Raw genomic sequence first — 23,241 nt, 5'->3', positions numbered from 1 at the left:
TTTATGTATGTATCGAGAAGAGGAGATGCAGAGCTTGTTGTTCGATATCAAGCAGAATTAATATGTTGAAAATTTCTACTCCTTATGACAGGAAGAGCAAAATTCCGCTACTATTGGGCATTTTACCCTACATAAAACACCCAAATACACGACGTTATTCGTCAAAATTAACATTTTAAAGTCTAACTGAATTCGCCCTATAGTAGACCCGTTGGGGGTCCATAATAGGAAATCGCTTCCCTATAGTCGACACTTCATTTGATTTTCATGTCCCGTTTCGGGACGTTCTTCTTCCCTATTATGGACCCCCCAAAATATTCCTATAATGGACACTCTCGTGTTTATTTTTTATAGAATTGTAAAAAATCATCTAATTTTGCTTTCCATAGCATTTCCAATGCATGTAATCAAATCATAGGACTGTAAGGTAGGTTTTCCCGATGGAATTTCATAGGAAAATGTTGACATTGTGCTGTAATAATGCAAAATGGCTGGAGGGTCCACTATTGGTTAGGGGTCCACTATTGGGCACTTTACCCTAGCATTTTGCTCTTTCACCCCTGCCTCGCTTAGTTATGCGCCGTTAAGGTATTTTATCATATTGTGGTACTTACACAACTCAAGTGTAGAATATTACATAACAAGTTAAGCACAATTTCACCACTAAGATCCACTTAACCAATATAACAAACTCAACAGAGGCGAAAGAAAAGCAAAAAACTACTAAAACTCGAACAATTCCACTGAAGAATATCTTTCCGTAAAGGGACGACAATATGCTGCATACCTTAGAAGCGAATGTGGAAAAGCTCACCGAAAGCTCGCATCGGTTTGACATTGGTTTATTTACTTTTTGCATGGCGCACAACTCGGCGCATGGGACCCGGCGCGTAACCGGTGAGCCAGTCTGCTAATTTTAGAAGAGAATCGCAATAGTGCGCTGGATTCGCCTAAAGATGCGCTAAGGGGTTGTTCAACAATGATGTCACAGGTTATAGGGGGGGAGGGGGTCTAAGATTTTGTGACAGTACATGTACTAGGTATACAAAAAAGCGTGACAGAGGGGGTCTGGAAACCTCAAAAAGTAGTGGACGTCATATTTGAATCAACCCTAAACAACGCATCAATTAGTTTGACAGATAAAACTTCGGAAGAAAGTTCGGTTCGGAAGTCCCGACTTCCGAATTCTAAGTTGGTGCTACGCCGACAATAACACATTGAACATTATAATATAACTGAGGATAATCTGCATATTGGTAATATGTGCCCTGCACATAATTTATGACCAGTTGGTTTTGCATTTATAAAATATGTGCAAGCTGCATAGATAATTGTCGATTCAATCATTGTGAATTTCATGTGCGAAACTGATAATTTTATCATTAGGTAAACACATATAATTTATAATGGTTTAATAGTGGATGTTCATTAGCTTCGCACATATTTAATAATATTGATATTTTTTGTGTAAAAGAAAGAAATACATATAGAATATTGACATCTTTATTCATGGTAAATTATTACGGAACATATAGATACAATGTACATGAAAAATTATATGCTATGGTTTCTCCACGTTATAAAAAAAAACAAAAGATAATTAAACACCTCAAACACAGTCCGCTTTGCTTCAATGGAACGAATCGGGAACTGTCGATGTCACCGATACCAGGCCGACCGCGGCCAGCTTGTATAGGTCAACAAGAACTCCACAAAGTAGTGACCGATCATGTCCGGCTTAATTTAAACCTGTCTTACTGTTGTAGATTCCGACAATTGATCCAACCATCTCCGGGACGATGACCATGTTCCGCAATTGAGTCTTGGCGATAGATGGTTTCTCATTCGGTGGGGCGTTCTACCTGGCCTTTCGCAGATTATTGACTACGGCCATCCTATATACGGATACCACAATTTAGTCGGTGGTTGGGTCCACTGTGCATCAAGAGATTGTGCTTTATGTCCTGCAACTGATCCAGATCCAAGCCGCGAGAAGTGAATTTCTAAAACTCACACTTTTTAACTCCCTCGGCTTCGGTCGTATCGAAAATGGTCCTCCAACAAAATGTGGAAATCAAACAGCTGTGGTAGCATCCTGAAACTGAAAAATCACTTTGTTTCACAATGCACGTCATTATAATTTACTTAAACTCACCTTTACTTTTATTAACGATTTTTTTACCAATCACTTATATAAATATTTCCATTTTCCTATACGCTTCTGTCTCGGCTTCTGTTTTGTTTGAGTTTGCCGCCAGTTTTTTAATCAATAGAGTGTTATAAATTATATGTGCGTATGATCATAGTTTCATTTTATGCGAAACTGCACATACAATTTATTTTGATTGACTATGTTTTCAATAGGGTTTAAAATGTATTTCATAATGCGCACATAGAAGTAAGAATCAGCTCGATTATCGAGTTCTATGTGGGTCTCGCACATACATTATATCATCAGAATAATTTGAGTGTAGGGTCTCGCCGACATTTCTCACCAACATGAACGCAGGTTCGTGGTTGCAAACAATCCCATTTGATTTTGCCGTGACAGCTGCTCGTGGTTGCAAACAAACCGAGTAAAAGTGTGAGTGAAACGTGCGTGTACGTACACGATCGCTGAAAGCCTAATTCACTCATCAAATTCATCGTCATTCAAACACTAACGACATCCTGATGATTTCAGTTAGTTGGGCAAATCGCGAACCAGATGGCGGTAGTGAGCAAACGTCAAATTCAAGCAAATCCGATGCGCGCGCCACGAGTGATCGATTGGCCAACTAATGATTATTTGAATCGACCAGTAAATCATTGAACGATAGAAATTTGACGAGTGTTATGTCTGTTTGTCTGTGGAGAAAGGAAGAGGAAGGTGTAGGAGCTACACTCAGCCAAGAAAACTAGTGAAAGTCATACGAATATCTTATGTTTTTTTGCTATAAGATTTAGTTATAAACTTCATACGATCGTCTTATGAACTGTGTGTTATATGACCGAGAATGATTTTCATAAGTTTGTCTTATGAAAATATTAAGTTTTTTTTAGAGCCTATAAATAAATTCATAATGGAATCTTATGAACGTCAAAACTTATTGCATATAAAGATCATAACATTCTCAACCCGTTTCTTATATATATTATTATTATGTTCTTCCACAAAATCAAGAAAAGAAAATACAAAACATTGCCCCAAATCATTGTAACATAATATTTTATTTACCACTTAAACTATTTACTTCTCACTCTGCATTCACATCAGTAATACCGTAGTAACTGCGACACTCTGCATTCATGTCAGTAAAATCGGATTCATCCGAATGATGTTTCATCTAGATGGCTAGTTGGTAGACTCGAGATGTGTTCAATCGTATATCGTATATGGTGTCTTGCCTTAACAAGGCTCTGTAAATATAAACTTTATTCAACAACTAACTATTTAATAAGAGGAACAATTACTCACATTTTTTATCCTTCCCAGTTGATGGTTGCGTCTGTGATGAAAGCTGCGTCCACTTTACACATTCCGCCATATCAACTCACCATTTCATAAGATTTATCTTATGACTTTTTCACATCAAGAGTTGCGATGAAAATCATAAGATAATTCTTATGTTTATTTTTTCTATTGATAATTCCTATGAACTTCATAAGATACAAAAATGAATTCCATAACAGGTCAATAATTATCATAAGAGGCTCAATAAAAATGAAATTCGAATATTTATTCATGCTGCATAAGATGAGTCTTATGATAGTCCTAAGATAGTTTAGTTGAGTGTAGGGATCCTATAATGAGAGATATGCGAAAGCGGCCATTGTAAGCCAATCGAGGATTGAGAACTGTCAAAACGTGAGCCAAATGAACGTTGTTATTGATGCAGATTGACGCGAGGTTGAGAGGTATTGAGATAGATTTTAAGAAAAGTTTCATCGAATAAACAATTTGTTTTACTTTCGCGAGTAGAAGTAATCTAGTTTATGTATCGTGTTTCGCCTATTTGTATTGCACTTTTATTTTAGTGATAATGCTTATTTAAACACTGTTAGTGGACAGACAAACATATTTCAAATTGTTATCAAATGCAAAGTCATATACAAGCTTCAACATTTTGCGCTGCGGCAAGTGCTGGAAGCGTTTGCTAACAAAAGTAACAGCGTTGCTAAATCGTCTGGAAAAGTATTTGCATATCTCTCATTATAGGATCCCTAGTAGGAGCACTGCAGCGGCAAGCAGTGTTGCCACATGTACAGATTTATCTGGAAAGGTACAGATTTTTTGACAAATTTTGGTACAGATTCTGTACGGTACAGATTACAGATTTTCTGCAATAAGTACAGATTGGTACAGATTTTTTTACAAACCAAGCCTTAGAAAAGAATATTTAAATTCATTTTTCTTCAAATTGTTTCTTCTGCTATTCTTCTTCTTCTTCTTCTTCTTCTTCTTATTGGCATTACATCCCCACACTGGGACAGAGCCGCCTCGCAGCTTAGTGTTCATTAAGCACTTCCACAGTTATTAACTGCGAGGTTTCTAAGCCAGGTTACCATTTTCGCATTCGTATATCATGAGGCTAGCACGATGATACTTTTATGCCCAGGGAAGTCGAGATAATTTCCAATCCGAAAATTGCCTAGACCGGCACCGGGAATCGAACCCAGCCACCCTCAGCATGGTCTTGCTTTGTAGCCGCGAGTCTTACCACACGGCTAAGGAGGGCCCCTTCTGCTATTGAAAATATTAAATTCATGGAAGTCGAAGCAAAAAGTTCGTATTCTAATTCATTTTACCGTTCCAATACTATCGTCCGGATAAACCTTTCGATAGTTAATTCGCGATAAATGAAATGTCAACTCATCGTTATTTATTCAGACGAACATCTGAATCCAATTTTGTTAATATTTACATTCCAACGACATTTGAGTATTTATTATTCGAAGGCTCGATTATCCGTGAAAAAAAACTTGACTATATCGCTTATATTATTACATTTTCAAAGTAACCATTTAAGATTCCTAAATCTACATTTATATTCGATTGTATATGAGGGGATGACAATCAGAAACAGATGCAAAATGAACATGTATTACTTAAAAATTTTTTTTCTTGGACAATTTATTTTCCAAATTTCCAGATAATTGAGTCCGACTTGCATAATACTTTACTCATGTAAACCTTTGCTAATTCTTGAAGAGATATTTGCTCAAAATAATTATTGTATTTTGATAATTGTGTTTATTGAAGAGACTTGCAGCATCTTTAAAACAGTACTGCATTTTACTTATCCTAAACTTGGAGATACTTTTTAAAAGTGAAGCTCCCATTAATAAATTGGGTTGCATTGCATATTTGACTTATGACTTTTAGATATTTACTCACAAATTTTTATACTGTCTGGTACAGATTATGGTACAAATTTTCGTAGATTTCGGTACAGATGAAAAAGATTTTTGAGCCCACGGTACAGATAAAAATATGGCAACACTGGCGGCAAGTATGGCTAATTGGGTTGTTTAGGGGTAGGGGAAGTGCACCGGTTTTGGCCAACTTAGTGCCTAATTTGGCCAACCCTGAAAAATACATATTTTTCCAGAATATTCGATCAGTTGAAAGCAGCGTTAAAGCGTGAGGGATATATCTCTTGTTGGAACTAATAAAACCCTTGCGAAATGCTTTATTTTTGGAGTTATTCGCAAAATTGGCCAAATTAGGAACATGGCCAAAACCGGTACAGTTCCCCTATATATGTTTTTACATATTCTGAATCTGCACAAAAAACTGAGCATAACCCCAATTTTTCAGAATTTTTGGAGCCCCGGAACTATTTTTAATTTGCATTTTAAATTTATATGGGACTTAGAATTTGTTCTTATGCTGCATAGGCCAACTGTCATTCTATGAATATTAGTGTCATTCTATCGATTTAAATGGCTTATTGTTTGCTATATAAAAATGTAAATAAAAGGTTTACAAACAAAATAAAAATATGTTGGAGATCAGAAAAGCAAGCTCTTTATATTAAACAATGAAAAACCTAATATTTCTCGCTTAACTTTTCAAAAGGACCTAAGTAACATTTTTTTCATGAATTAATTGGAGTACTGCAATCGAAAGCTTTCATGTTTTTCTATTGATTGCGCTATTCAAATTAATTCATGAAAAAAATGTTACTTAGGTCCTTTTGAAAAGTTAAGCGAGATTTTTCTTTGCTAAACAACCCAATTCAGAATGGTGCGATAATTCAAGACAAAATTTTCAAAACGACTTATCTGCTTTTGTAAACAAAGATTCTACAGGCGATTTGACGAATCTGATAGCTCTCCCACGCAAACCAACACCATCAATAGGTAGGTGAAGGATTCCGCTACCTGTTGATGGTGTTGGTTTGCGTGGGAGAACTATCAGAATCGACAAATCCTCGTTAGAATCTTTGTTTACAAAATCAGATAAGTCGTTTTGAAAATTTTGTCTTGAATTATATTGTAATGAACAGGGGGAGAAGGCGGAGCACTGAATCCCTACCCCAACACATCTGGATTTGGTTCTAAACTGTAAACAACAGTGTTAATTCTCTACCACCTTTTTGTTATGGCGAGGCAATTTTTATTCACACTTTTGTTTTCGATATTTTATCAAAATTAAACACTCAATCATGCAGCGCAGCAATATAACGATGTGGTATGCTTGAGATACCTGCTTGATTATAAGGACTCGAAAAGAATTTATTTGCAGTAACTAACCGAATATAAAAATGTTCACATTAACGATTGCGCCCTAACACCGGTTCTAAGCTTCGATGCAGAGTACACGAGCTTTGTTCGCCAGGGACAGGCGTATGAGGCCCTTGGTAATGAATAAATAAATATTAAAATGAAACAACAATGTTGAAATATTGTCAGATTTTCTGGATATGATACAGTGAGCGGTCACACATTTTTATTGGCAAAAATCTAAAAAAATTCCAAATAATGTTTGCGTTAATATCCACCCGCGTTTCAATGATGACAGAAATTAGAAAACAACAAGGTCAGTAAACGTCAAAATTTATCAAGAACGAAAGAGAAAGAGATTATTCCGTGCAGTGCCCTATTGATGATGATGACACCGCGCTTGACACCGGCTCGGAGAATCCACATAAAGGTTATTACAAGACAAAATTTCCAAAACGACTTATATCATTATGCTTCGTTCAGTTGCATTGCTAAGAAACAAAAGTGATGGGTTTTAACACATTGTTTTTCTATAGCTTTTTAAGTCCAGTGATGTGTTGGTGGTAAGTGCAGAGAACCAGCAATGGGAAGTTAAATTTACATAGCTCAATGAAGAGAGAACCAATTTTGCACGTTATGCGTGTAACGAATATTTATGAAGTATAATTAATCTGGAACGAAGCTTGAACTACGACGCTGTCGGCGTAAAAACGTCGGTGTCAGTTATTTTTTATGATCGATGAATTTGACTCTGATGTTTGTCGTAGAGAGTTTCGATTATTTTAATTGATTCAGTGAAATTTTTTGGTGCACGAAAGCTTTCAAAATTGCTGCGACACATAATAGTGCTGTCAATGAGCAGCTCGAAGTAGCTCAAGAAGTTGTTTCCTGTCACGCTCATGCCCGTTTGTTGACAAAAAGACAGAGCTGGGGCGGAACAACTTCAAACCACTTCAACTCGTGAACGATAATGTTCGGTATTCATCACAAAGTAGACAAAATTGAGCGCAGTTGCAACTCCTAAATGTGGGTACAGATTTTTTTTTCTTGTTGTCTGTGGAGAAGCAACCAATAAACGTGGGGCGCCAGATGATTGAATGAACGGTATAATGCACTTACTGGCAAAGCAACGCCCTCTTTGATTTCTAGAAAACTATAACTAACTAAGGGTCAAAATCAGTTGGTACCTACCAAATATTTTAAATCCATCGTACTATGTGAATGTGGAAATGTTTTATTACATAGTAAAAGCCATGTAAATACAAAAGTGACAGTTTTGATGTAACTTTTCATGTTTGTTTACTCAACGTTCTGGAGCGACGCTAGCATAGTGTCCTGAGCACGCAGGAACACTCAATTGGGCAACAAAATAACTTTTCTCAGTGGGGTTAATATGATATAAAATTGCTTCCATCTTCAAAGCAATAACGATTTTCGAAATATGTTTTACTGGCCAAAACGCCCCAGTGTAGGCAGACGATATGCCCTTACCAACTGGACACAATTACAGCGAGAAGCTTGCAGTAGTTGCTTCCAAATTATGTAGAAAATTATTGAAATGTCATTAAAACCTAGTTAAAATGGACTTATATTGGTTTTTTGTTACTCAGAAGCACATAAGGATTTGTAACCTTTTATTATGCGGGATTGATGAACTACTAATGAGGGCTATGGAACGTCTTTGTGGAGTGGGGCGTGTTGCCCGAAACACCTTTAAAATCCATTTTCACGACTTTCAAGCATTATTACGTGTTATCTGTAATAACACCATGACTACCACCTCACGGTAAATGCATTTACGACTTCTTACTACCAAATAACACAAAGTTTATAAATTGCGATGAAAGTAAAAAGTTATCAAGGAAGGTTTTTGCCTTGGGGGGCATATTATACCGTCTTACCCTATTAGAAAAATGGCGCCCCCAATTACCGAAACTAAAACAAGTCAAGTCGCGTGAAAGAATTTAAATCCCGTCTGGTGAACTTTCGCCATGAAACAGAACGTTGGGTTCCGGTATAACAAGAATCAATGAACACATTTGCGGTACAGTTGACGTTCGCTAACTGCAAAGGCTGCTGAAATTCAAACAGTTTTTGTTTTCATTGAAACTAAACAACTATTATTATCGCATCCGGTGCTAAGACTCCCCCGTGTTTGAAATTAGATTTCAATGAGCAAGGGCATTTTGGCGACAACAACGTGATATATTGAGTGTAAACGTCTTCTGGGCGGTTCATATATTTGCCCAGTTCCTCGACCACTCCTCATCGTTTGTGCCACTTTTTTACATTACCGTTCTTTCTTTCCTTCTTTCACCATTAGACGGAATCAGAAGTGAATGGAAGAGGAACCCTCGACTTATGTTCGTTTCAAATTTTTATCCAACGTAGATATCCAGTGGACGGGGAGCTTTGATCGGATACTGACCATGCTACTTATAGATTTGATGATCAAGGGTTTTGAATTTAGAAAACATTGAATGGATCACATGATCGTGTGCGTCGTACCAACAGGTCTGAATAAAGCTTCCATTTGTCAGTTCGGAATGACCCGAAATCAATTTTTTCGATATTTATAACATGCGCTAATCATCATGCGTGAAACGATAAACTAGACAGTGAAGTGCAGTTAAAAGAAATAAATTTTTACTGCCGTTTCTTATCTTGATGCTCTTCGATTTTTCAATGACAAAATCTTTTGGTCTGGGAACAGTAACCCGGTCAAATTTCGCCTCATCATTCATGCCTATCAAAAACAAAAGTGATGAACACCAAAAATTGGCTTGTTCCTTTTTGTATTATACTCCCAGCAGTGTGATTAAAATAGGTGACGAAATTTGTGTTTCATTCACTTTCCATCGAATGAAATGTAGGATCGTAATTAGTAGTTCATTATTTGATTTTTACAAATGCTGGTGAAGCAGTGTTAAATCAGTGACTTTTCACGCTTTTCTGTGGGATCACTGGACTGTAGATAAGAAGTGATCTCTTTATCTGTATTTCGCTCAATCTCCAATCAAAAAAAAATCCGGGGCGATTTTTTTAAAACCCAAGCATGAAAGTTGTATTCTTTTAGAAACATTAGAAATAAACAAAAAAATGGCAGAAACATTTGTGTTGTAATTTAAGATCGACTTCTACGTCTATTTCCTCAACTTCACGGAAAATGATATAGGTTATTGTGTGAATAGGGCAGTCAAGAAACGAATATCAATTAGATTTGATCTCACGTTAGCGATGTCAAAAAATTACTTTCCATTATCAAAGTACGTTTTTCTTGTAGCGTTTTTTCAATGAGATTGCAGTTTACATAGTATAACCTCAATAAATTATTCTGCAAAACCGTCAGTGTGAATAGCTTTTAAATCTTTTAGATATCTTTACAACTTCGTGGAATTGAGTTCCACATTGGCAAATACCGTATCCTCCTTATAATGCTGATTACCCAACAAACATTGAAGACGAATAGCGCTTATACAGCCAAAAAATTGGCTTCTTCAGCTAAATATCTGCTTCGTCAGCTCAATTTGTTTGTTGGGTATGACACGGCTGTTATAAATAAAATACAGTTCCGAGAACCCCACCAGCACAATTTAAAATAAAATTACCTGGGACGGCGCTTGACAGCCAGTGCAGTGTTATTTACAGAAATTCGTTTAGGCGCCTTTTCTTAAAAAGAAAATTATTTAGCTTTTTTAGTGGAATTTTTTCACTATCGCATAAGACAGGTTTAGCACAATTCATTAATTCCACCACCTCGTAATACTTTTACATATCTCGACCTCAACTGTAAGGTCGTCTTCAGTGTCTCTAATACTTGACTCGACTTTTCCTTACTTAATGGCTTATATATATATGGTAAATTAAAATATTGTGTATTCGTCATTAAAATGAACAGCAAATCCTTGCCCTTAATTCCATTATGGCAGTGAAAACAATAGGTAATTTTTATGGCTGGCAAAATATGTCCACGTCTAATAGCTAAAATCGAAGATTTATCTTCAAACATGGCTTGTTCAGAATGTTCGAGAAGAACATTTTATTCAAAACATATTGGTCTGTTCAAGCGTCATTGATTCCTGTTAGCATTCGTCCCACGATATCTTTAATGCCGTCTCGATAAGTTTCAAAATTTGTTTTCGCATTAAATCTCAAAGTAACTTCAACGTTCACACACACATGTAATACCGCACAAATCGTTTTGTAATCATTTTGCAAATATGCAACAAATGAGTAGCATAGTTCCGTACCAATCTTTCATATTGATTGGACAGCGCTGTGTGTCGCCTATTAATTAACTTATGCAGCTTATAGGGAAGTCATCTATGGCAGTAAATTTCCTTTGTTCTTGTTTCTGTGTCCTTCCACTTTTCGACGATCCATACTAAGTTTCATTATTCCACCTCGGGTCTGATTGCATTAGACTGGCGCAAATCTATATCACATGGCTGCATTTCCGTCAAAATTGTATCTCGTTTGTTGTCGTACGTTACTTTTGTTATTTGAGTGTCAACTGCTTCTAAAAGAAACAAAAGGGGAAAGATGGACAAGAACAGTATATTAAAAAATGCTCGATCATTTAATAGCAAGATAAACAGTTTATTTTCTTGCAGCAGTGCTGCATGTCCGTTTTGTTTGAAAAAATGAGCAGATAGCGTCTCCTCTATCAGTGATAACGATTTTAATCATGGATCGGTTGAGATGAAAAAAATGTGATCAGATGGAAGGCTAAAGAAGAAATATATTTAACTAATCAATAATTATCCAAAATCACGTGAATTGCCATCCGGAAGATGCTCCTGGCGAACCACAACTGCTAGACGACTTACTGCCTAGCCGTTAATGACGTCATAATTCGGATGAGCAAGATCCTAATTACCTTTAAAGTCCCTAACCCTGTCCATCCTAAAATTACGCAATTCAACCATGAGACCATTTCGAGTATCTTCGTCTAATCTCACCTTCCTTATACCTCATCTTGATAATAATGATATAGTTGTAAATCGTAAGGTCTCGAGCTCCGTAAAGTGTTATACTACGCCTGAGCCTATCAAATAACGCACATGATAAAAGCAATCCGATAAGGTTAAATTGACATGGACCTTGAACTTGGGTTGAATTTGATAAAAGCTATTGATAGTTTGCAGGAAAATTTCTGAAGTGAACAGCTGGCAGTCAAAAATTAATATTTGTTACATGAGTCAAAGCAGGTCAAATAAGGCTTGGAAAACGCATTCTACTATTCGACAAAGCAACAAATGACTAGACTAGACTAGGAAGAAATCTTAAAATGTTACTTGGTACCCTGATTCTTTTTTGAACACGGATCATTTTCCAATTTTGGATTTTTTACTGCTTTTTTACATGGATTCTTTGAAATAACACGGATTTTTGATCGGTTTCTCAAAATAGCATGGATTTTTAATTGATTTCGAAATAACACGGATTTTTTTAGGATTTATTTTTATCAACGGAACCCTCCCAGATTTAACAAAGACTTGACTTTTTTTTAGCTGGATTATTTTGCACGGCTTTTAGGTTTCTGAAATAGCACCGGATTTTTTTTAGGAGGATTTCAAAATATCGGATTATTTTACACGGTTTCTGCTCGAAATAACACGGATTATTTTTATCGGATTTTTCTTTCACGGCACTGATCCCCGTGTAAAAAAGAACAAAAAGTGATACTTTGCACCATCCAGCAGCACAGAAGTTACAAACTTATATACAACCAAATTTACAGCATGTGAGTTTTTAAATCAATTCAGTGCCTGAATTAAGCTACTCAGATAAAACATAGTTTATTTAAATTGCTATCTAGAAGGTGAGAACAACCAAACAAGTGAAGTTTGTATTTCTTTTTATTTTTGACACGTTAAGAGAGTTCACAAATGGAATCACTTCATATCAATTAATCTACTACATTGTTGTAGAATATCCTTAGTTATGGGCTAGTTGGAAATCCAATACGATTTTTTTAATCAATTAGATTTCAAACAATGATTGCTGTGTCTGTCAATTTTTCCACTTTAAGTTTACGCGTCAATCAATACTTAATTTCTAATTTTGATTTTTTTCACTTATCAACTGATATATCTATTTTATGTTAATATTAAAATTTATCTTTACAGCTTTTTCTTGTTTGCCTGAAAATATTGAAACATTATTCGAAAAGATTTTAAGGAGTATACTAAAAAACAAATGCTTAAAAAATATCGATAGATGCGGTTCTCAGCCTTTTTCTTGAGAGGATACTTCAAACTTCTTTGCATTAATTGATAAGCCCTTCTGGAGGTAGGCTTCAAGCCTTTGAAAGAATAATTCGAGCCTTTGAAGAAAGGATTCAAGTCTCTTTGAAAGGACCTCATGAGTCTTTGAAAAGATCTTCCGAGCTCTGAAAGAAGGCTGAGCTTTTGAAAAGGCTTACGAGATCTCTCGAAGGATCTTTCCAGATTTGAAAGAGGTCTTGCGACTCTTAAAACGAGGGCATCCAGGGCTTGCTTGCAGGAGACATCAGCTCTTGAAAGGAAGTCAGACCTTCGAAAAAGAAGGCTTTGGACACTATTGAAGGAGTAGTACCGCGTCGTCTAGAAAGAGGCTTCCGAGGCGTAGAAAGGTGCACCAAACCTCTTGCAACGAAGCAACCAAACTTTTCTGAAAATAAAGCCCATACATCTGTCAAGAGGCTTCCAAACTTTATGATTCTAGAATTTTAGTGCAAAGGCGTAATGCAACATATTATTCACATTTTTGTTTAGATCAGGCAGATTGTACAGATTTTCAAATTCACTCATTTGACATTTGTCCGTTTGATCTTTTGTTCCGCAACCCTTCAAGTTGTTCTAGTTGAGGAGAGCAGGGTTCAATTAGCTTTGATTTACTGATCGCCATGCATATATGCACAGACAATGTTTTGAAATAAAAAATTACAATTATCAAAACTTTATCATAATCTCCATTGGAATTGTAATACGTCTCGTCATTAATGCATTTTCTATCGAGATGCTTACCCCCTAGGGCTTAAAGTATAATGTAAAAAAGAGGCAAGCTTAGGACTTCATTTTCAGTAAACCTTGAGCTTGAGCTTTTGAGCATTGAGCTGCCCGTAGTTGCTACTCCAATATGACCAGATCAGCTGTTCTTGCGAGGACAACAGATGTTTGCACTCGTGGACTCAATGAGTCAAGGTGATATCAATGTTATTCAAGTCACACTGGCCCTGTCTCTTCAGAATGCAAGTCAATGTAGGGTTAAGGGAAATTGATTATTATTCATTTGCTCTTCGTAGCTCATATACCTCTGCACTTGCCACTGGTTTCATGCGGAATTTTATAGAATTTTTTGGGTGAGGTTGACGGGCAGATAGTCTCCCTAAACCCAGTGTAATCACCTTATTTGGCTTGATGCCTCTATCGGACATAATTTGAAAAATGAAACAAAAGGCATCAGAAAGACAAAAATATCAATTTAGGAGGATAAATTGCACTATTTCCATCAATTCACATCTATTTAGGTTCATTTGAATTGCATTGCAGCACTTAAAAAAAATGATATTTTAAATTTATTTCTAAGGAACCTTGGTAAAAAAACAATGTTTTTCTAATATCTTGGAAGCTGAAAAAAGCCCTCCAGCCACGTTCCGACTCGAATGCAACTTGTTGGAAAAATCGAATAATGCTTATTACATAAAAGTGTATCCACATTTTTGTGCACATAAATACAGACATCACCTAATTTCCGTTAAGTGATTTGTTATATATAAAACGATGGGTCTCTGAGCTTTCTATCAGTTCGATTTGGACCGGTCAATCCTTTCCATACTTAGTATATAAACGAGAAATTTTAATATGCTTCAAAAAGGCAAAGGCTCCTCTACTGTTCTGTACTCCGACATCGCCGAAAGATCTTATACTTGCAAAAGTACTTTGGAACATCTTAGCTGAACTGATCTTTTTCTTTAAATTTCAAATAGATTGTGAAATAAAATAGGAAGGTTGACTGTTTATTGACAAAAAACGAATCAAATTGCAGTGATAAACGACAATTAATCTTCGAAATTATCCGAATATTGTAAAAAGCAAGGGATTAAGATATAACAAATTTGAAAAGTATTCAAAGTTCCAACGACTTTCCGAAATCCAGCCTCAAGATAATTGTTATTAAATCTACTATTTACATACTTTACATAAATAATTAAAAATTAACAGCTGCTTTTGGAATATGAACTTTAAATTTAGGAGAAATTCCTCAACTTGAACCAGGCTTACTACTAGTCATTCTCGTCGAATGAAAGTGAAAAAAAATGTCTTCGTAGGTATTGCATGACGTCGTTACCTATTCGGTTCTGGCACCGCATGCTCCACGAAGATAGTCAGGCAGCAGAATTTATGACGATTTCTGTCGTCAGCCTTCAGATAATTGACGTCACATCATCATGATGGATCGGTTAAGTGGTTCACAGCCTTTCAGTGTCGCAGGCCCCTGACGATCGTCCAGCTGGCCCCAGCCTTAATATTTTGGATGCAGAAATCCATTTACTTGTATTTGTTATCACCAGCTACAAGGTTGCGTGGTCTGATAAAGATAGCAAACAGCTCCTTTCCAATCTGTTTCTCCCCCTTGGTATTTATCTGGATAAGTTTAATATATCGTATCGATTGTATGTAAGCAAACAGTGATTCAAAATCTTCAAAGTGTTACGCAGCTTTATACGAGTTCGTATTGTGCACACCAAAACTGGTTCAAAGTAAGTTTGCCAAGTAACCTTGAGTTCTAAGATCCAGAATTCCACCGAAGGCTAATTACGTCCAAATGTAAAACGCAAAATTGCGTATTATGTATCCTTCTTGAGCCAGCTCAAAGAAAATAACAAGTGAATCAAGTTGAATCATAAATTATTAATACAGCAATGTTATGAAACTCATATGAATATGTACGTTATGTGGAAGATATTGATTTGGAAAAGTATTGGGTACCACTTTCCTTCGATGGGACTCGAACCCATGACCCTACAGTGAGTTACCTGACGTATGGTCATGGAGTTCGACCCAATCGAAGGAAAAAGAATGCATTACCTATTCAAATCAATTCTTCCATATTTACATGTATGATTCATACTTGTGAAATTAACTTACAAGTGCGAATTGGTTTAACTCCGAAATAGGAATTACCTTGATTGAACATATAGCCTTTCAATTGAAATCAATGAATGTGCGAATTTTTTTTGAACTGAATTGTAGATTGATTTTCCTGTCATAGACTACAAATCAATGATCACAAATTCTATTGGTAAGGCGAGACTTTTGTACCATCTTTCATCATTGAGATTGCAAGAAAAATTATTTTATACTGACTTATGACAGTTTTGCAGACTGTTTATGGACAGTTTTAATGCAGACTAATCACTGATAAAAATCCTATCATATTAATTCATAAATTGACACAATTTTGACTCATAGACATTCCACAAAACGATATGTGTGAATTCGCATAGGATATATGTGGAAACACACACTTATATTAATTTAAAACCTCATTGGTTCTCCTATAACGGTGGTTATTAAGCGCACATGGAAAATTTGTTTATGAAATTTCTTTAGATTTTGCCGATAAAATGTGTGGATTTTATTGGTGTACAAGCCTCGTCGCTACTGTAGCATTTCGAACTGTGAATGACGAAGCCTTGATCAATTTCCGGGTTTTCCCTTTATTCCGTGAATTCAAATTTCCGTGTTCTTCCTACTTTTCCTGGATTCCCAGGTGAGTAGTACCCTTGATAGACAGCATGTTTTCAAAGACAAACATAACTTAAATAGTTTCCTGATAATCTCCTCGTTTTCTCTGGGTTTTATCCACTATAGTTGTAATAGCTTTTTAAAAAAATAAATAAAAGAAATAGGTGATACTGAGAAACCCTTCAATTTTGGAGTTCTCTTTTTGAAAAATATATGAAAAACGGTGCCAATAACTTGAAACGATACGTATCCGTTAAATACGGTATCTAGTACAGATGTACGGTATTGCTAAAAGTCAGATAATACAATAAAAGTTTTCAATGGTCACCCATTGCGCCTACATCACTCGGATTTTACAACATAGAACCCTTGCTCAAATCGTAGATATATAAGAAACCAAGAAATGTATTGATTAAACTTGATTTTGCGGCTGTAACGCTTCACGGCAATGAGCCTCAAATAAACCAAGATTTAAAAAATAATTAGTGTGGGTTCGAGATAAAATATCCACGGTCAATGTAGATTCTGCCAAAATCTACGAATTGGGATCGATTTTCTGGCCGTCATACAGTGTTTTTTATTTTTATAATTGTCCTATCAACTGCTTATAAAAGCACTCAGAACCAAAACAGCTTCACAGATGAAGGAGATATTAGGCCAAGACAAATATAGAAATTTGAATATTAACAATGGAATGGATGGGTGAATAAAGTCATAAAAATCACTTCAAATTGAAGCGCAAATTACCACGTTCATAACACTTTCCAACCAGTGCAGTGCGCTGAATCAGATAGACAACGACTTATAAACTCTTCAGTGTCCATGAGTGCTTTACTATTCCCTGTTTTCAAGCCCATGGTCTTCAGGATGTATACGGTTCTTCCATCGTCCAACATTTTATTTCATTTCCACCTTTGGCTTGGAGACCAGTAGGACAATAATAATTAAATATTTGATAACAGTCTAAAATCTTTGAAAACTTAAAGCTTCTTAAAGCAATACCTAGAATAATTACTTATGCAATATGTTGATATGACCGGAAAAAGGTCGTAGTAAAGTTTAAAAATATTTTCAAAATATTGTTCAACCTTGTTCAAAAAAAATCTTACAACAATATGCAAGAGGAGGCTCCTACTGACTTCAACCAACAGTTTTTTTAAAAAGAAGCACTAAAAATAAAGCAATATCAGAGCTTTGTCCATGTTTGAAGAAAGTCTTGAAGAAAGCATTTTAAAGCATAAATTTCTGAAGTAAACCTTCCAGTCCTCGTTTGTTCTTTTGCAACGTTTTATAACATGTTGAATTAATGTAGTTTATATCAATAAAACCAACTAACTCTATCGAATACAACTTATTGCGAGAAAATCAGTCAAGGAACCATTACATGGAAAGTTAACTTATGTTTCTCCGGTTTTCGGTGCACACATGCACACTTACGCACACACATTTTACACACACACATATGACGCACCACACATCTCACACGGACAGGGAGATATTGTTGCAATTCTTTGGAGTGAAATGATTTGTGGTGGTGAGGTTGAAACTCAAAGGCTAAGATTAATAAAACCAGAAAGTTTTCAATTTCATATACATGGTATTTTGGGAATCGGTGAATCTGCCAAGATTTGTTAAAATTTGGCCTCAATGGATTTCAATCAAGGAATGCTGAAGATCAGTTGAATTTTTCCATTTTAAATTTCATAATTTCAGAAACCTTTCAGGTAATTCCATTTTTCACAGTACGTGTTACTACTATTCAACACGTACTTGGATGATAAAGGAAAAAGGTAGATTAATTAAGAATTCAGATTTCCTAAATTTAACGTATATAGTCTGTTAAAACTTTTTGAGCTTTGAAAATTCCAAACCTAAACACGTCGGGTACACGTATGCTGTGCAATAACGTCTGGCGGGTGTACTACAAAATATTTAGAATTTCGTCTAAGTACATTGTTCCGGATTTATAATAAATCTTTCTCATTTTGTATTGGACCTGTCTAATAGAAATTACAACATAAATCTATTAGTGGCACAACAAGAACACACATTCATATCAATTTATTGAATGTGGGCGTTCAACTCCAGAATTCACATACCCTAAACAACATTCAAGTATCGTTTCATGGTTCGAACTCCCTATATAGAACAAGTCGGTTTTCAGAATTTCGTTGTATCGCCCGCATGTAGAGATATGATATCTATAGAATGATTCATCGCACCACTCTCGCATGTACATAAAAACGAGTGGGCTTCCAATAAGGTTAATAATTCATGAAATATTAGAAGTCATCGTTTTCGTTTCGCTTCATCGCCAGTCGATACGTGTTGATAAGCTCCGTGAAAAGTTTCGATGCCGTCCTAGATGCGATGTTTGGGTTTTGCCGCAGCCTTGAAAATATATTTAGACAACTTTGATTAGATTACCCTAAGTAAGTTTTGGCAAAACAAAAAGCGAAACCATGTACATTAGCATGACGTGCGTCTGCTGGTTAGAGTCCTGTGAACACTATACTTTCTTGAGAATCCTTAATAATTCTACAGCGAATTCGCTGCGGAATTCGACTATCATTCGATAAGTTGAAGGTTTACTGCGTGAGATACAATGTGTTTTCCACAAGAACCGGTTTCTCGATGGAAGAACATTCATCAATATTGTACGACGCCGATTCCGAGAAGGCAATGCTCCTTCCGTTCGATCGATTCGTATTGCTGCGATTCAGCTGAGTGTAGTTCGAAGGAAACGGTATGAAAAGATGTTTTCAGATATAAGATGCCTAAAGTGCCGGGTTGCCAAACAGACGCGCCCACACAGAGGAATGGTTCTAACATATTCCTGACGAAAATCGTCACACGCGTGAACAGAACGTTTCTTGATCGTACCGCGATTTGCGGGTTAAGCTGATAATTGCATAGTATTTTTCACTTGTAATTAATTATACTCTATTTCAAATACAAAGTCTATTGTAGATTTATCAAGTTCCCGCTAGTTAAATCGCTCTGTTACACAAACGATTTAGAGCGAATGCCAACTCAGCTTGGTTGAAAGTGAGAAGAGAACTGAGTTCAGACGAGGTCATTGCTGAATGACCAACAACGATGTTCCGCAGAACTTGTACACAAACAGGTTGGGCAGCTGGCACCGGTGCAGGGATACTGCAGCTTTTTTTCACGCGGAAAAAAAATTGGCGTGCAGCGTTATCACGTGATGCGGCGAAGTGATCTTTAATTGGATGGATGTAAAGATGGTTTTCAAGATTGAGCTCCCAGAGCAAGAAGATGTCTTAGGCTGCAAACCCTATTTCGTCATCGGATTATGGGTTTTAGTACATCATTAAACTCCTACAAAAAAATCGATTAATCTAAAAACTACGCAATCGAGGTCGAAGATCGCCTATAAATTAAGTAGTCCACATAAGCCGAAATACTACCATCTCACATTATAGACTGTATTAATTTTATTTCAAACATTTGAGATTGATTAAATCACCGGCAGACGCCACATTGGTCAATCAAATCAAGCCCACCATTTCGACTGTCCTCTATCATATCTATCCGTTAACGCCGCAGCCCTACTCGTCCCACGTTAGCTTTAAGTTGATCCCAATCCCCAGCGCAGATTGCCAGAGGTTGATGCAAATTTGTCTGTGCGATCAATCTCCTCGTTAGAAATACTTCTTCATCGACTATACCTTGGCTGCGGAATGCACAGCGAGACGCAAAACGTTTGGTCGATTCCGAGAATAGAGTCTGCGTTGAGTATGCCTAATGTTGACCACTCTCCCATAATTGTTTCCGGCAGGTACCATCCATCGCGTACCACTACCACGAGAGTTGATTGAGACCGAGACGTTGTCGTATGGTTGATCATCCGTTCTGGATACTCCTGTTTATGGGTTTATAATACTTATAATGAGTTGTTGATGTGAATCTGTCAGGAGCCCAACGATCTTCGCTTGAACTGAAAATAGACAGTGAAAACGTCATGACAATCAGACGAACATTATCAACATATTCTTTGCAGTGATTCAGATTGCGACGACGTTTATAGTTTGAGTAAAGAGTCTGGCCATTTGTGTTAAGATTTGATCAGTGTTTTGTAAAACAATATTAAATATCTACAGAGTAGGTATACCAGATGTCAGTCTATTCATTTGAGATTTAATATCAACGATGTTTGTTCCTATCTACAAGGTCCTTGGCATTTGCCAAACTAGATTCCATTGTCTTATTCATCCCAACACACTCAACTCTATATGCATAGTGTTTGCGGTGTTTACAAGTGCTCTGATTCATTTCTCTTTCTCTGTTTCTTTCTCAGTCGCGGCTCAGCACCTAAAGTTTCCCATTCCAAGACAGCTACAAACAGAAAAGGTAAGCAGAAAAATAGTGTTGGGCTGTCTAGATAAGACTACAGGTGGCAAAGGTACGTATAATTCTGGTTAGCATAATAGACGCTGTGATCTCACGGTAATCGTGTCGAGATTATTTTGCGTGTCGAAATAATTGTTGGTAAACACAGTTTGTCAATAGAAAACAAAAATATAAGCTGGGAAAGTGTGGCTCAATCAAAGCCGGTTACCATACCACTTAGATGTGAGCTGAAACACAATAAAAGTTTCCCTCTGCTTACATCGCATTGGGTGCCTTTTGCTTCGAGTGGCAGTGGGAAAATTCACGACAACTGACACCTGAGAAAATCAACCATGTACGAGCTTGTACAGTTGTTATGATTGTCTGCAGTCAGCATTTCTCAAGGCGAAAATACACCACTTAGCTAAGAGCGGCGAAACTCTAATGAATTTTACTCATCGTCTAGCACTCGTGATATACCACATGTGTCTCATACATTGGTATCCACGAGTGTTCCATTTGATATGGGACTATTTTGCGGAGAACAGCAATACAACGACTGCGCTATTCTGCGAAACGTTTGTTCAACCTATTTATAAATGGAGACCCATCCTCGCGATACTTTTGACAGGCCCACGTGGATACAGTGGACGATTGTGTACTTGATGACTAGGATTACTTGTTTGTAAATAGAATTAAGTGGAACCGGAAAATACACGGTTTAGGCGGCATTAAGGTGCATACTTGAACGGGTCAGGAGATCAGGACGATAAGAAAACCACCAGTCTCAAATCAGTACATAGAAAACGGGTCTAATTGACCCGCCCAGTTGACGCAGTGCGAAAATCGCGAGTTCATTCAAGTACATGATCAAATATGTAAATATGTAAATGTTATACTTTGAAGAACAAATCCAATATTTGAAAAATAAGTGTCAGACATTTCAACACGTTAAATTGTGAACTGCATAGCGTGCGGTATGACGCGCGGCTACAAATATGAAACCATGCGAGGGTGGCTGGTTCGATTTCGATTCTCCGAAGTGCGTCTAGTGAATTTTCGGATGAAATTGTGTACTCCTAGGCATAAAAGTATCGATCGGTAAATGTAGCCTCATGATATACGAATGCAAAAATCATGATATACGAATGCAAATCCTTTCGAATTTCCGTTGGAAAATTCTTTCAAATTTGCGTTGAGAATTTCTTACAATTTGGATGCAAAATTTTCCAGTTAACCGTTGGAAATCTTCCTGATTTTTGTTAGGAAATTCTTCCTGATTTCGTTGAAAGTTCCTTCAATTTTCATTGGGAATTTCATCCTGATTTTTGTTGGAGAATTCTACTGGAATTCCGTTGGGAAATTTTCGAATTTCCGTTAGAATCTTTCGAATTTCCGTTGGAAATTCTTCGAATTTCCATTGGGACTTCTTCCAGATTTCCGTGGAAATTCTTCGAATTTCGTTGAAATTGTTCGAATTCCGTTGGAAATTCTTTCGAATTTCCGTTGAATTCTTTCAATTTCGTTGGGATCTTCGATTCGTGGAAATTCTTCGAATTTCCGTTGGGAAATTCTTCCGAATTCCGTTGAAATTGTTCCGTCGTTAGGAAATTCTCCATTCTAGAAATTGTTCCCGAATTTCCGTTGGGAAATTTTCTGAATTTTCGTTGGGAAATTTTTCGAATTTCTGTTGAGAAATTCTTCGAATTTCTTGGGAATACCAAATTTCCGTTGAAATTTTTCCCAATTCCGTTGGGAGTATTTCCAATTTCCGTTGGGTCTGAATATAGAGAAATTCTTGATTACCATGGGAAATTCTTCGAATTTCCATTTGGGTAATTCTCGAATAATCGTTGGAAAATTCTTGCGAATTTCCGTTGGGAAGATCGTCCGATTATCCGTTGGGAAATTTTCCCGTATTTCCGTTGCATTTTTCGAATTTTTATTTGGAAGTTCTGAATTTCCTCTGGGAAATAATTCGAGTTAGAGAATTCTTCTGGATTTCCGTTGAAAATTCGTCTGGAATTATCGTGGAATTCTTCCAAATTTTCAGATTGGGCTCAAATTCTATAATTTTCTTAGGGAAAGTCTGGCAATTTTTTGTGAAATCCTTCTAAATTTCAAATGTAAAGTTTTTCCAAATTTCGCTCGATTTTTTCTAAATTTTTCGTTTGCGAAGTTTTTAAATTTTCGTTGGGAAATTATCTTCAGTTTCCATTGAAAAGTCTTCCAATTCTCGTTGCGAAATTCTTTCAATTTCCGTTAAACCCGTTTGAAATTTCCGTTGGAAAATCTGATAATTTTATGATGAAATTCTTCCAAACTTCTGTTGGTATATTTTCCAAATTTCATTTTCAAATTTTCGTTGAATTTGTTTAAATTTTCGTTGGAAATTCTTCCGAATTAACATTGGATTTTTCCGAATTAACAGGTAATTCTATTTAAT

The sequence above is a fragment of the Armigeres subalbatus genome, chromosome 2 (genome assembly GCF_024139115.2).
Source record: "Armigeres subalbatus isolate Guangzhou_Male chromosome 2, GZ_Asu_2, whole genome shotgun sequence".
In the NCBI taxonomy this organism is placed as follows: Eukaryota; Metazoa; Arthropoda; class Insecta; order Diptera; family Culicidae; genus Armigeres; species Armigeres subalbatus.
Note: the sequence above shows the minus strand (reverse complement) of the source record.